Raw genomic sequence first — 12363 nt, forward strand, 5'->3', positions numbered from 1 at the left:
AAATGTCCTCCCCCACCCAAGAACTCTCAGGTTCCCTTCAGATCTCAGCTTGGTGTCATTTCTTCAGGATGATCTCTCTAGACATGTCCTCTTAGATTCTATCCACCCCAGCAACATGCCCTTGTAGCACCTTTTGTGTCTCCTTCATAGCACTTGTGACCATGCTTCATGCGAGGAGCTATTTGGTCACCATTAGACTGTAAGCTCCATGTGGGAAGAAAAACAATCCCCACTATCCTGCCTCCAACACACTTCTGGAGCTAATTTGTGCTCAATTATTTGTTGAATGAATATGTTGAATACAGAACCTAAAATAGTCAGACATAGTTAACAGGAAATAGTCAAAGTATTGCCACAATAATCTGTATTATTTTTTAAGATACTTACTATATTGTTATAAGTCTGAAACTCAAAGTACTTGAAAATCACTGGCTGCAAATATGGATGTCATAGAATCCTTGGATCAGCCAACTGTGCTGCAAAGCTTAGTCGTTACAAATTAGCATCGTGGGCACTGGTTCAAGGTCAACCATACATGACAGCTCGAGAGGTCCCCTAGGAACATAAAAGAGTGGATAAAAAAGGCTAAAAACCACAGAGAAATGTTGGCACAGACAGTGGGTCCAGAAGTAACATCACGGTGATGCCAGGATTCAGAAAAGCAGTAAATTTAACTATTCAATTCTTAAATGAAATCAGTTTGGGGGAGGGGGGTGTACTTCACAGAAAGATTGTGTTCTCTGAATCACCCCCCCCCCTTTTAAAATTATGAAGCCGCTTTTCTTTACTATAGAACATTCTGAAAATAGTCATGTTTGCACAGGCTTTCAGTAGGTAATTTCTTCACCATTGAGTCCAAGGGAAAAGAATTTTACCTGCATAAATCTCTACCAAAATCTAAGCCTTGAGTTGCAAACATGAGAGAAAGAAAGAAGAGTAAATGCTTTCTTTGTCGTTCTCCAGTTATTTAGGGAGAGGAAGGCAGCTCTTCTTGGCCTTTTATGTGAGAGAGGTAAATGTATGATGCCTCGTATAAAGCTTAGCATTTTCTCTTGGGCAAGTGTTGAGTTTTGCTGCCTCTGAACTGAAAGTAAAGCCAACTGTCACAATATGGAGCTGAGAGGTGCAATCTGAAAGAGAAACGGGCTTATCATGAGCAACGGGAGTGGGCAGTGGCCACAGTCCACATCACAAAGGGAAGATAGCCTCTGGAGGATGAAAGAGAAACAGCGGAGCTTTTAAACAGAAGGAAGGAGGAAGGAATTTAACTGGAGTGTAATAACCTCACATGTGTGGTCTGATACCTCTTGGGGAGATTATCCTCAAAGCAGTGTCAGGGCACATTACTCCTCTTCCAGGGTAACTTCCAGCTGCCATCCGATGTCACAGGAAAATCATAAGCCTTTTTTATTCTTTCACAAATTGTACAGCAATGTGTTGAAAATGACATTCTCTCCTCCAGAGAAAGGAGAGTGTTCTCTCACGGCTGTCCAACTTCACAGCTTTCGAGACACGGATCCAACGTTTGGTGCCCGAGGGAGGCCACTTAGAAACATGACTCTCTACAGCCGATGGCAGATCCTGGGCAGAATAACAGAGGGGAATCATGTGGTTTAAATCAATCCAAGAGCAGTAATGTTTTACACAGAATGGGTGAGTAAGGTGGCTGATAGGTGGGTTTGCCAGATAAATGAAGATCCCTCCTCTCTCCAACACCAACGCAGTTTTGTTCCATGCATCTTTGAGAGAAAACTCTCCAACATGCATCAGATACTTCTGGAAGTCTTAAAGAAAGGCAGGCAGAGACACATAAGAGAAAATTACGGGATTGGGGGTTTGGAGAATTTGCATTTCAGTATGAGCTCCACCACTCCCTGGCTGGAGGTACATGGGTATAGCATTGCCACTATAAGAGGATGATAACATCTAATGTGTTTAATAATTAGCGATAGTGCACTTTTATTGAGCACCTCACTCCATGTTAAACATTCTTCTGTGTACTATGCATGTGTATGACCCCATTACTGCTGAGAAGGTGCAGTTAGCAACTGAGGCTGAGAGGAGGGGCAGAAGACCCAAAGAACACGAAGAGGTTTGCAGCTTAACCAGGCAGTAGGATCCCAGAGCCTGTGACTTTAGCCAGAACACCATCTTCAGCTACCTTAAGTGACCACAGTTTACATAATATATGGAAGGTCAGAATTTTTTCATCCGTAAAATGGGGATGGCAGTAGAATCTAAGCTACTTGGGGAATTAAGTAAGTGGGTCATGCTTAATATCAATCACACCCTAGAGGGCACCCAGCACATACTAGCTAGTTCTGTTCCCTTTCCTTGGGAGTTAGACAAAGCTGCTCTTGAGCCCCAAACCTTACATGTCACTTAACCCAAGCACCTGTTACACCCCGTGTGCTATGAGTTGTCACAGGATAAATAAAATAATGCATGTGAAACACATGCCATGAGCATTCGATGACCGTAAGTCTTTCCCACTGCTGACTGATATCCCTGAATGACACATGTGTAAATTTCAGATTTCAAGAAGTCTCAAAAGTTTTCAAGAACTTTTCAAAATTTTTCAAAAAAAATTAAAAAATAAAAAGTCAGAGAAGTGAAACTCTCTTTTCTCCAAAGTTTCATCATTTCTCTGTATTTCTTGTCTTAATTAATAGCACCACCCTTCTCCATTATCAAAACTAGGAGGACTGTTCCATGAATTTCTAGTGGTGTCCATGCCTCATATTCAGCTCATCACCAGGTCCGGTCCTACCCACCACAGCTTCTTCAGGTCCTTCATCCTCCCTAACCTGCATCATTGCACATTCTAAAGTGCTTGCCTACCTAAAATGTTTTCCAGCTCCATTCATTCTTCAGATGGCTTCTTTTGCTCTTTCTAGAACCCAGATTATTTTGTTTTGAGACTTCTGTGGCTCCCCACTGCCCATGAGATAAAATCCAAGAGATTTAGCATCTCAATCCAGAATTTCAGAACCTCTAATCATCTGTCCCAAACCCAGTCCTTGCATCTAAATTTCCACCAATCTCTTACCAACAGCTGCAGATGTCCTGCTCTTTCCCACCTTCTTGCCCTGGTTCACACAGCCTCTTAATCTGGACGCTCCTCTTTCCCCGCTAACCTCCTAAGAAGGTGTTACTTATCCTCAACAGTCAGCTAGACTTGAGACTTTTCTCTCATACCCTTTTTTATACAGGCCAATACATAGGCAATTTTAATTTATAATACAGGTCCTTTGTTTCAAATAAGATGAGAAAATGGCATAAAACATGCTCTGCCCTCCATCCACTTTTAACAGTTAACACTTATAAAAGTTAACGCTTTTTAACACAATTTATCATGTTGGTATTAGATCTCTTTAAAGAAAAATATTACAGATTCAGCACAAAGATCCCCCTCTACCTTTTCCTTCCCTCCTTACAGATACAAACTGTTCTGAAGTGTGTATGTATCATCCCTATGCATGCTTCTGTACATTTTTTATTTGAATATACCCATTTACATGAATTAAATAATTATTTACCACTTTGGGGAACAGACCATGCCTCAGAAAATTAGAGATGCTCATTTTGGAGACTTAATTCTATTGGCTGATTTTATCCAGAATAACTCTCCTTGTGAACACAAAAAAAAATCTGTAAAAGCATTTATTGAATTATTGCTTGTAACAGTGAAAAAAACTTTAAAGCATAACTGCCTCTAAGTGAGGGCAATGAATGGATAAAATGTTATTTTCTCATACAATGTATTCCTTAGAGCAATTAATTTCAGTAACCCAATTTTTATTATTATCAATCAACAAAGACATAAGCTGAAAACGTAATATCAAATGAAGTAAAACAAGTCATAAAAGATATATGATACAGGATGCCTTGTTCTTTTTAATGGACTTGCTCAAATTTAGATGATTAACTATATGCTAGCATCTTTCTGCCACAGTCTTGGGAGGTTAGGGATATTATTTTCTATCTACCATGTTTCCTTGTTATTTTTTTCCTTGACTTTTTATTTTTTTAATTATTTTTTAAAGATTTTCTTTTAATTTATTCGTGAAAAACACAGAGAGAATGGCAGAGACATAGAAGGAGAAGCAGGCTCGCCACAGCGAGTCCAATGCAGGACTCCATCCCAGGACCCCAGAATCACAAAATGAGCCAAAGGCAGATGCTCAACCATTGACCCACCAGGTGCTCCTCCTTGTCTTGTTAAATGTTGTTGAACTGATCAGTTTTACCCTCAATTTACCAACAAATATTTAAATTCAACTGGAACTTAGACTGATTTCTTGGTGTGCCACCTTTTTTTTTTTTTACAGTCTACATCATATTTTTCATATCACATTTGCAAATCTCCTGAAATAATTATTTTATAAAATATCTGTAGTTGGTAAGTTTTGTAAGGCTTTTTATTACCTAAAATTGTTTTTATTTAGCCTTCACACTCAGATGACAAAGTAGGTATGTGATAGATATGTGATAATTCTGTATTTTGAATTGTTTTACCAAATTACTTTGAAGATATTGCTTCATTGTTAGCATCACTATTCTCTGGTATCAGTGATGAGAAGTCCGATGTTCATCTGATTCTCTTTAGTTTTCAGTTATCTAACTTTTCTTGGTGGAAAAATCTTAAAATTACTTCTTTGTAATTTCACTAGACTGTCTAGCTGTGCATCTTGCTTTGTTGATCTTGTTGGTTTCAAGTCCCCTTGCATCTCAAGAACCATGACCTTCTTCAGCTTCTAGAAATTTTCCAGTTCATTCTGTTTGTTCTCTTCTGGAACCCACAGCTGGATGTTTCACTTCTAGATCATCTACCATATCTTTTAACTGCCCCCCCCATTTGTGACAACTCTCCAACTTCTTGTGAGAGTGAATGTGTCTTCAGAGGATTTCAGTCCATTCTTTGAACTACCCACATTGATACCAGGTGGAACAGAGATGACCATTGCTACTCTGCCCTGTCCAAACTGTAGATCCATGAGCAAAATAAATGTTGTGATTGTTTTAAGCCACTTACTTGTGGAATAATTTCTTAGGCAGACATAGTAAAAGAAGCAGGCTTCTTGGGTCTCCTCTCCTTAATTTCCAGATACTCAATGCACTCATGCTTTTCAAATATTTTCCAAATACCTGTCACACCAGTTGTTTCTTCATATGCCCCATGAGTAAACAATGCCCTTGCTTTTAAAATCAAAATGTGCATTACAAAAATCTTTGGCAAAATTTGAAGTCAAGATATCCTCAGGCAGAGTTTTGTCAGCTCCAAGTCACCACCTACCCCTTCCTTCCATCCTTCCTTATCTCATCCACAAACCAGGAAGCAGAAATCAAAAGCTTCACTCTCAGCATCTGAAAAGTCGATGACCTTTGACTTCAGCAGCCCATAGCCACTAGAAAGCCACAACTACAAAACCCTTCCAGAGCAAGGGCAAGTTACCGTTTTTTTCATTTCAAATTGTAAAGTAAACTGTTTATGATACCTAATGAAATACCCACTGCAGTGTTAAGGAAACAGAATGTTTTTTGTGAGAGATAAATCCTGATGAAAATGTTTCTTTTAAGCATTTGGTAATTCAATCATGCTAAAAATTAAGTTCCTTTCATGACAAACACATTTTGTAGGGAAAAGGAGATGGGAACACAAAGGTCCACTTTCATAATTAAATCACCATTCTTTATGATATTGAGATGCCTATCTGAAAGAGCCAAACAATCAAACTAGCCCTCTGTGATCATGTAAATAAAAATAAGCACTTGATGGAATTCAACTGTCCTGTTCATCTTTAGGAGTTATTTTCCTTTATTTTTACTGAATTCAGTCAAATAGTTTGTGTATGTCATCACAACCAGAGAATGTGTCTTCACAAGACCAAAGTAAATCATGAATCACTAATTCAGAGGGAGAAAGAAAAAACCAGCTGTTCATCAGCATGATCATTGATCCACTGAATCAATTATACACTGAGGTAAAATCTCATAGGGCAGAGAGCATAAAAATTTTCTGCTATAGACATCCACAAGTCACTAGTAAGTCTTTCCCCTTACAAATATTTCCTATCGATGGGAGAATGATCTCAATGATAAAACTCTGAAGAATTGCTATCTCTGAAGCCTTAGATTGAGCATGCTCCAACTTTGAAACAGCTAGATTTTACGGCAGAATCAAAAGCAAGAAGCTTAGAATTCAATAGGTCATTATCATGTAATTATTTTATAAAACAATAAATGACCTGGTAAGATATTTGTTCTAATTTTCTAAAATTATGTAGAATTTGGGAACTTGAGAGTCTCCCCAAAAAAAGTATAACTTAACTCTAAGAGAAGCAGCAAATTCTCCTGGAAACCACCACTAGATTAGAAATAGAGGTCTTGGCACAGTAGTCAACCACAGGACAAGAGGAAGCCACCATTATCTGGGCAAGTTTCCCCAACTGTGAAATAAAAATGATAGTATTTGTTCTACTAACCTTACAGTGATATGAGAAATAATGAAATTATTTTGAATTTGTTGGGAAAAAAAGATATTTTAAGATTTAAAAATAAAACCTTTTGCCCATTGTATGCAATATACTACAAATTATAGTCATTCACATTTTAAAATCAGCCCATGACCTGAGATCTCTCCTTGCCTGGGAAAAACCTTGGGATTTTCAGTATATCAGCTTATTTGTGTATGTGTGTGTGTGTGTGTGTGTGTGTGTGTGTTTGGCAGAGGTGGGAGGGTGCCCTATAAGAGTTTCAGTTTTCTTGGCTTGTAGAAGCTGCAGCAGCTGAAAACTGTCAAAATTGTTTAGATATGTGGATCATCACCAGAATTCAAAGAAAACATAGCTTTTCCTAATGAGCAGAGGTAACAAGAGCCTGAGATATGGAAAATGCTCTTTGATTTGGCCTACAGAGGAAGAAGAAAATTTTAAAAGCCTTTAATGCACTGGAAAAACTATTACTCACATGAAGTGCTCACTCTCAAAAACTGAAGGGATTCCCTATGCCTGGGTGGCTCAGTTGGTTGAGCATCCAACCGTTGGTTTCAGCTCAGGTTATGATCTCTGGATCATGAGATTAAGCCCCATGTTGTGCTCTGTGCTCAGCGGGGAGTCTACTTAAGCTTCTCTCTGTCTGCCCCTCCCTCTGCTCTCTCTTTCTCTTGTTCTCTCAAATAAATAAATAAGATTTTTAAAAAGCAAAAAACAAAAAAACTGAAGGAACTCACAAATACTCATCACTTTGCAGAAGGTTCCTCAAGGGCTCTCCAGAGTTTAGAAAGAAATGTGTCATCTTTCCTAAGACCCATCCTGAGGAGTTGAGCTAAGGAGTTGACTTGAAGAATGAAGCTTCTTCATTTCTCCCATCTGGGAAGACCCATAGTTTTCCAGCAATTGAGCAAGCTTAGTTTTCCAAAGTTTAGGGTTCTGTAATCAATAAAAACGCAAAATATTTCTGCAGCGGAACAAAGGTAATTAAGCTGAGTGGGGGAGTGCCTGCCAGAATCAGGGACAAAGGAGAGTTGAAGAGAGAGAAATAGAGAGAGAAAGAGAGAGCATAGTTTATCAAGCTAGCTCTACCATAGAAATGATGTTAACCTTGAACATCTTTGACCTAGAATCATTCCTCTCCTTCCTATTAATTAAAAAGATACCTCACTGAGGTGCTCAAAGTGCGTTGAAAGTGAAAAATGCTTTGTGAGATGTTAATAATGGTCACCACCAGCAGCAATTTTATAAATGAAGGGGTGCTTTGCTGTGTATCTGAAACTGACGGTTTCTGTTTGTATGACATTTTGACCTCATCAAATATCCAAATTTTACTTACTTTTCATTGAGTAAAGTGTTAGGTTCTGCTTCAAAGGGAAAATTCTGGGAACATATCAAATGTTGAGATGGATCCAAAACCCTTCAGAAATATTTTAAATCATGGAAATCCCATTAGAAAGCCTTCACTAAATACCATATTTTAATAGATTTCCCTTTCATTCTCTCAAATGTAGAACACTTTTGTTTTTCTTTACTGTTCTACTTTTTAAAAACTTGAATTATCTTCTTCATTGTTGTTTACCAATAATTATCAGTCTTTCCTGACAAATAACAGACTCCTGAGAGGCTGGTTGAATGCCTGCTTTGTTCATCATTTAACAGTGCCTCTCACAGGCATTGTGCATAGTAGATGCTTGATTAATTCCCATGGAATAAATATATGAAAGAATTCCTGATCAAGTCTTTGAATAGCAAAACTGGTCACTGGGGTCCAAAGCAAGTACTGAGGGGTTTCTTTCTTTTCTTTCCTTTACCTTGAAGAACCACTCTGGCTTGGGCAGTTACTGGAACCAGTGCTGGCTTCTGTGAATGAAACAGAATCCCCAGTTGGTCACATTTTCCCAGACATGACTGTTGAAAACCCACTACGCACAGAAGAGCAGCAAAAGAAAATGTGAAGTCCTTTGGCCTCAGATATCTAACCCCATCAAATCAAGAGTTTCTAGACATATGGAGAAAGGCGATATGCTAGACTTCTAGATGTAGAAGTTTGTGTGTTATGTTTTGAAACTTTACAGATTGGTGATTCTTTTCCCAGAAACTGTAACATGGGAACACCAATTACATTTGTGATATGATACTGAATATTAAAAGCTTGAAGCTAAAAATCATTATTTGTTCTAAGTCAGCCTCCTTCTCTCAATTTTATTTTTTTAAAGATTTATTTATTTATTTATTTATTCATTCATTCATTCATTCATTCATTCATTCATTCATTCATGATAGACATAGGGAGAGAGAGAGGCAGAGATATAGGCATAGAGAGAAGCAGGCATGCCGGGAGCCCCATGCGGGACTCAATTCCAGGACTCCAGGATCACGCCCTGGGCCAAAGGCAGGTGCTAAACCACTGAGCCACCCAGGGATCCCCATCTTTCTTTCAATTTTAATAAAATGTTCTTTATTCTAGGTTTTTCCCTCAACCTGTCAGTAGGATCTTTTGTAGGACCCTAATGATGGTGGTATTCCAGATTCCTATTCCATAGGCCTTCAAGAGGGCCTGCCTATGTTCAAATGCTCTATTGTCCACTGGCCATAAAATGTTTAACCACTATCGCCCTGCCAGACTACAGAGCTACCCAAGCAAGCACATTAAAGAATATTTTTCTTTCAGAGACCCAATTATTTGCTATTTTTACTGATGTGTTAAATCTTCTGTGAGTAGTAATGACATTTGTACCGAACACATCAAGAGAAATGCCTAATTGAATAATCATGCCCTTGGGGCAAATATTGTTGCAAATATCTTCTAACAAATATTTTTAGTAAACATGTCTTGGACCTTTTCCATCTTGCAGTATTTCCTGGGCCAACCAGTTGTTACTTGAAATTATAAAAGAGATATGAAAAATTAAAAATGATAATTATAAAGCCACATAATCATATCCATCACAAAAGCTGTAAATCCTCCATTTTTCAAAGAGCATGGTGTGAACTAGACTCATTTTCTACCTCTTATGTGGTCATTTTGTCTCAGGTTTCTAAGATGTCTATCCCTGGATATCTGGAGCAAGGATTCTGAAATAAAAATAGCCTGAATTTTAACCCCAACTCTGCAACATGAACTACTCTCATCAATGAGACTGTGAGGTTTGAGTATTTCATTCAAACCTTGTGGAAGCCAGTCATTTATGGCCTCCACAACTCCTGCCTGGTTCTAAACTGTTTAGTTACAAATAAGATAAAATCACTTAAAGGAAAACAATGCAGACTCCCAAGAGTATAGTGGAATATAAAATACCATGGTTCAGCTTGCAGGTCGATACTGATGCACACCCCTTCACTGCTTGACCCCAGGTTTCCATGCTACAACGTTCTATATGTTGAGTGGCATGCCTTCCTAAAATATGTCAATGACTCCAAAACTAACCATTGCTTCTTCTAATCTGGCTGGAATTTCCATATTTAGCAAATAAAAATCCAATTGGATTTGAATTTCAGATAAACAACAGATAGGTTTTTAGTAATATCTTGTGCAATCTTTGTGACATATATTAGACAACTTTCTGTTATCTATCCAAAAGTCAAAATAAGTACATATCCTGTATTTTACCAGCAACCCTCAACTTGACACTTATACTTGGTTATTACACATTCAATGCTCAAAATAAGCTCGGTACATCTCAAACACGGAGGTTTTATCAACATAGAAATAGAAAAATTAATTGGAAAGTGAAACATTTAGTTACTATGTTCTAGTCTAAAGGATGCAGAATAGTATCAGAGTATCAGCTGCTATTTACTAAGCACTCAGGGTTGGACATTATTCTATTATTTTATTTTACTAACAGTGACTAATTTTATCAATAGTGACTCCTTGATCAATCCTGACTCTAAAGAGACTATCTAAAATACTGCACCTTTAAATCCAGTACTCAGGCAGTAGTACAGCTCTGTGGACTGATTTAGCAGCAACACAGATGCCCCACTGATACCTGCTGGTGTCATCATACTAGACTCTATCATAGTTGGTTATGCCATCATGCCATTAAAATGTTTAATGTCACTCCTTGGGAAGTATCTATATGTGTAACTCCCCACACATTCTTAAAACCATATTTAGAACCTCAAGCAACTGAATGAATTTTTACTTTTTTTATTATCTGACTCTAAATAATTATCACCTTTTGTGCTCAATATCATTAGTTTCAAGGAAATATGAGATATCACTCTACACTCATGAGGGCCAATATAATTAAAAAAAAAAAAAAAAACACAGATGAAACTGACCATGATGTGAAGAGATTGGGACTGATAAACATTGCTAGTGGGAATGTAAAATGGTGCCAATTTGGAAAACATTTTACCAGTTCCAAGAAATGTTAGTTATAAAGTTACTTTCTAAGCCAGTAATTCCATTCCTAGGTATACACAGAAGTAGAACAAAAATGTATGTCCCTAGAAAAATGTGTACACAAAGTTTCACAGAAATATTATCCAAAAGGTAGAAACTCGAATGTCCACCAAAAGGCGAATGGATAAATAATATGTGGTATTTTCATACAATGGAATATTATTTAGCCCATAAATTGGAATGAAGAACTAACATATCTTACAACACAGATGAACTTTGAAACTATAATGTTAAGTGAAAATATATGATCACAGAGGAGCATGTATCATTTCATTTATATGAAATCATGAGAATAGGCAAACCCATACAGAGGAAAGGCAGACTTGTATTTCCACAGAATATGGGGCAAAAGGATAAAGACAGTAATTTCTAGTGAGTTTGAGGGGGGAGTTGTGCAAATGATAGAAATGTTTTTAAATTGGTTATGCATACAGTTGTGTTATGGATACCTAAAATTGGTGAAATTTCTGTTATGTGAATTATATCTCAGCAAAAATGGAGTTTAAAAAAAAAGGAAGAAGAAGGCCTTGGATATTTGTAAATATTCTCAAATACAGATTCAAGTGGTATGCATATTTTTTAAAGCCATAATGTAAAAGGGACATGACAAAGCAATATATATGATTATTCAATCTCAAAAAAAATATATATCATCTTTCCCCTAGGGAAGTCTAGTGTTGAATTCCACACAGGTTGTGTTGGGACCACCCGCAGAGGAGACACAACATAACGTCATCTGTTAGAGGCTATGATTCCCACCACTCCACACATTCTCTCTCCTAGTATGACATCAAAAGGCAAACCACCAAGGTAAGGAACTGCCTCCTTCACCAGAGGAAAAGCTTCCCTTGGGTTACTCAGGTGCCTTACAAAAGACTGGGATGAATTTATTTGTGTATTTATTTGTTAAAGATTTTACTTATTTATTTACTTATTTATTTTTGAGAGAGAGAGAAAGCATGAGCAAGGGGAGAGGGTGGGGCAGAGGGAGAAGCTGACTGAGTGGGGAGCCAGCTGGGGACTTGAACCCAGGCCCCTGAGATCATGACTGAGCCATAGGCAGACACTTAACTGACTGAGCCACCCAGGTGCCCGGACTTGGATGAATTTAGAACTGAGCTGTGTCCTGTCTTGCAGAGTTCTCTACCATCAGAAGAAACAGCAGGTGGTGGATCCATCCAGCCCGTTAACAGCACACCGTATGCTAGTTCCGTCTTGCCCCAACTACGGCTGTGTCAGACAGCTTGGCCTCTTTCACACAGGGGACGTTTGTGGGATGAGTTGACATCGTTTCAAAACACTAGGAGGCTTCTGACGGGCCAGCGTGCAGGTCAGCCTTGCCTGGCCAGCAGGGCTTCCGTTGGGTGCACCGCTGTCTAAATGGAGAAGGGGAAAATTATAGGGGAGAGGTAAACAACCGGCTAAAAAAGAAAAAGAGGCCAATCCTTTCTCCCTGTT

The 12363-nt window shown here is 38.2% G+C and overlaps 1 long non-coding RNA gene across 7 annotated transcripts in view; it reads right to left on the reverse strand.

Moving 5' to 3' along the window:
* The window catches only part of LOC144295840 (uncharacterized), a 64027-nt gene that overhangs the window by 48676 nt on the left and 2988 nt on the right, over positions 1-12363 (reverse strand). For all 7 annotated transcript variants that reach the window (XR_013362938.1, XR_013362940.1, XR_013362941.1 and 4 more), the window contains 5 exons: positions 10412-12281; positions 8306-8354; positions 7232-7430; positions 1305-1581; positions 388-555 (listed from right to left, as the gene is read on the reverse strand). This is a non-coding gene — a long non-coding RNA (uncharacterized LOC144295840). The remainder of the gene's footprint in view (positions 1-387; positions 556-1304; positions 1582-7231; positions 7431-8305; positions 8355-10411; positions 12282-12363) is intronic.

This window comes from Canis aureus, chromosome 24 (genome assembly GCF_053574225.1).
Source record: "Canis aureus isolate CA01 chromosome 24, VMU_Caureus_v.1.0, whole genome shotgun sequence".
In the NCBI taxonomy this organism is placed as follows: Eukaryota; Metazoa; Chordata; class Mammalia; order Carnivora; family Canidae; genus Canis; species Canis aureus.